Raw genomic sequence first — 3,725 nt, 5'->3', positions numbered from 1 at the left:
CTGTAAATTCCAAAACAACACAGGTCACAAGAGGCGGGAAAAAATTCAGGGGCACCCAGCACTGTCTAAACTCTGTTATAACAAAGTGTTAAAAAGTTACATTGTAATATTCCCATTTTAGGTACAATAATATTCTCAAAAGCAAAAACGGTCCTCAAGTTCTAAAGAACCATGTAAATTTCCAAGATAGATTAAAATTAGTATTTTAAAATATCAAAATTGGTCTATGATCCATATAAAAACTGAGATCATACATAAACGTATACAAGAAAAATTCAGAATATCTTCCTCCTTCCAACTGCATTCCTTCAGAATCAATGACATAGATTTTGAAGAGTGCATTTTAGATTTTCTTTCTTTCTTTTTTTTTTTTTGAGATGGAGTCTCGCTCTGCAGTTCAGGTTGGAGTACAGTGGTGCAATATTGGTTAACTGCAAGCTCCGCCTCCCGGGTTCACGCCATTATCCTGCCTCAACCTCCCAAGTAGCGGGGACTACAGGCTCCCGCCACCACGCCCAGCTAATTTTTTGTATTTTTAGTAGAGACAGGGTTTCACCATGTTAGCCAGGATGGTCTCGATCTCCTGACCTTGTGATCCACCTGCCTCAGCCTCCCAAAGTGCTGGGATTACAGGCATGAGCCACTGCGCCTGGCCTTAGATTTTTTTAATGCACATAAAAATGTATTGATATCTGTCTCGTTCTCTGTACCTCTCTCTAGGACTCTGCAGTAACATGTAAATTGGAACTAATATATATTACTTCATGGAAGAAATGACATCCAACATGATACCATTCCCAGGCCAGCCCCTTTATGTACTCACAGTGTAGCTAAAAGGCTCTACTTTTACAGTGAAAAGCAATTATGAAAATAGTATTACTATAAATGACATATCAGGTAGATCAAGTGCGTTTGGGTTTACAAGACTTATAAAACCTGCCCTAAAAAACTAGCTCCCAGAGAGGATGCCATTTCTCTAGGATGGGTTCCTGGGCAGGACCTCCTCTCCTGCTCTCAGTTCATCCTCTGCTGGCCACAGCCACTCCAGAACTGAGGGAATGGAGGATGAGATGAAAGAACAGTGGGACCCAAGGCATAAAGGTCGTCGGCTGGGTAGACTATGGGATCTGAAGAGGTGGAGTGGCTACAGAGGAGTCAGAAAACAATGGAGTAAGAGGCACAGAAGGCAAGGACCCTGGGGTGGAGGGATCTTAGAGAAAGTACTCCCACTCATGCCTCCTAGGAACATTGACCCAACTTGTCAGAATCCTCAGATTAATAACCTGCAGCTCTCTGAGAAAACTTGAAACGTATTATGTGCCATGGGAAAGTTTAGAGACTCTATGCATGTGACCTAGTCTCAAGCCTAGAATCCCATTTGAGGAAGCTGGTTCTCCAAGCTACTGGATGTGCTAAAAGGCTGAAGGCTTAAAAGAAATTTCTGCTCTTTTTACAGTTGAGGTATACTTTCCCATAGAGTGAGATGCACACATCTGTAATGTTGTTTGTTTGATGAGTTTGGATCAACACCTATATCTGTGGAACCCAAACTCCCATCACCACGCAGAACATTTCTGTGACCCCAGAAACTCTCTCGAGTCCCTACCCAATTAATCTCTGCTACCCCCTTGCCACTGCCAGAGGCAAATACATTGGTTTCTTTCACCAGAAATTAGTTTTTCCTCTTTTGGAGCCTTATGTAAATGAACTCATACAGAATATACATGGCTTCTTTCCTGAGTAGTTTTGAGCTCCATCCATGCTACTTAAGAGAATCAATGCTGAATAGTATTCATGTGTACCAGTAGGTTGCAAATTATTTTTTCATTTTGTTATTGATGAACATTGAAGTTATTTTTACAGTTTGGATTATAATAAGTAAAGCGCTATAAATATTCATATAGAACTCTTTGTGGACTTATTTTTTCATTTCCTTGGGGTAAATATTCAGGAATAGAATCGCAGGTTTGTAAGATAGATGCATATTGATGGAACTTCATAAGAAACCATCTGACTGACTTTTTAATTTGTTGTATCATTTTGATCTTCCACCAGCGTATGATAAGAGTTTTATAATCTAGCTCCACATCGGTGACACCATTTATTGTTGTGTCTTCTTAATGATATCCATATCCATTGGGTGTTTGGTGATGTCTAATGATGGTTGTAATTCTTGATTTTTGATGGCTGAGATGTTGAGCACTTCTTCAGGTAATTATTGGCTATGTGTCCATTTTTCCCTGTGAAATGCCTACTCAGTCTGTTGCCCGTTTTGATCAGGTTATTTGTCCTCTGATTAGTGAGTGGGAGAAATGTTTCTATACTATGGAATCAAGCCATTTGTCAGATATACCGATTGAGAGGATTTTCTTCCAGTGTGTTACTTGCCTATTTACTTTCTTAACAGTGATATTGGGTGAACATAAGATTTCATTTTATGAAAGCCCAAATTATAACTGGTTTTCCTTTATAGATAGGGTTTTCTGGGTCCAGCCTCAATAATTTTGCCTTCCCCTAAGTTGTGAAGGTTAGTTTTTTTGTAGAAGTTTTTTTTTTTTTTTTTTTTTTTATTTTCAGCTGCAGTATTGCTCTTACATGTAGGTCTAAGAACTATTTGAAATTAATTTGAACCAGAAAGCAGAAGTCAAGGCCAGGTTTTGTTTTATTTTCTGTGTGGATAGCTACAGATAGCTAAAACAATAGTTTTGGAAATAATTTATTTCTCCATTGAATTTCTTTGCCAGGTATATTGAAAATCAATTGAGCATGTATATGTGGGTCTGCTTCTAAATCATCTTTTTAATGTTTGTATGCTTTTTTGCTAATATTATGTGTCTTTTTTCTATTTTGAGAGAGAGAGAGAAAGAGGATCTTGCTCTGTCAACCAGACTGGAGATCAGTAGCATGATCTCGGGTCACTTCAGCATCAACCTCCTGGGCTCAAGCGATCCTCCCACCTCAGCCTCCCTAATAGCTGAGACTATAGGTTCATGGCACCATACTTACTAGTTATTTTTAAATTATTTTTTGTAGACACAGGCTCTTGCTATATTGGCCAGGCTGGTCTAGAACTCCTGGACTCAAGTGCTCCTCCTGCTTCAGACTCCCAGAGTGATGGAATTACAGGCATGACACATGGCGTCTGGCCAATATCACGTGTCTTGATTATTGTCCCTTTAGAAATCTTTAAATTATGTTATAAAAGTTCTCCAACTTTTTTTCTTCTTTTAAAGATTGTCTTTGTGGTTCTAACATATAAATGTTGTCACTTTAAAATACATATATATATTAGTGATGAAATTCTGATTAGGTGGTCGAATCCAAAGATCCAATTTATACGAGAAGTGATAACTGATGTTTTTAATCTAAAAGCATGGATATATATTGTACACACACACATATTATATTACACACACATGCACGCACACAACACACACACGACACATATATATATAGTATTAATAATATATATATATATATTTTTTTTTTTTTTTGAGCGGAGTTTGCTCTTGTTGCCCAGCTGCAGTTGCTCAATGGTGCGGGGATCTCGCTCACTATAACCTCCGCCTCCTGGTTCAGGTGATTCTTCTGCCTCAGCCTCCCCAGCAGCTGGGATTACCAGCATGTGTGCCACCTACACCCAGCTAATTTTTGCATTTTTAGTAGAAGACAGGGTTTTCACCATGTTGGTCAGGCTTTGGTCTCGAACTCCTGACCTCAAGGTG

This window comes from Rhinopithecus bieti, unplaced genomic scaffold (genome assembly GCF_001698545.2).
Source record: "Rhinopithecus bieti isolate Rb0 unplaced genomic scaffold, ASM169854v2 scaffold_37503, whole genome shotgun sequence".
In the NCBI taxonomy this organism is placed as follows: Eukaryota; Metazoa; Chordata; class Mammalia; order Primates; family Cercopithecidae; genus Rhinopithecus; species Rhinopithecus bieti.
Note: the sequence above shows the minus strand (reverse complement) of the source record.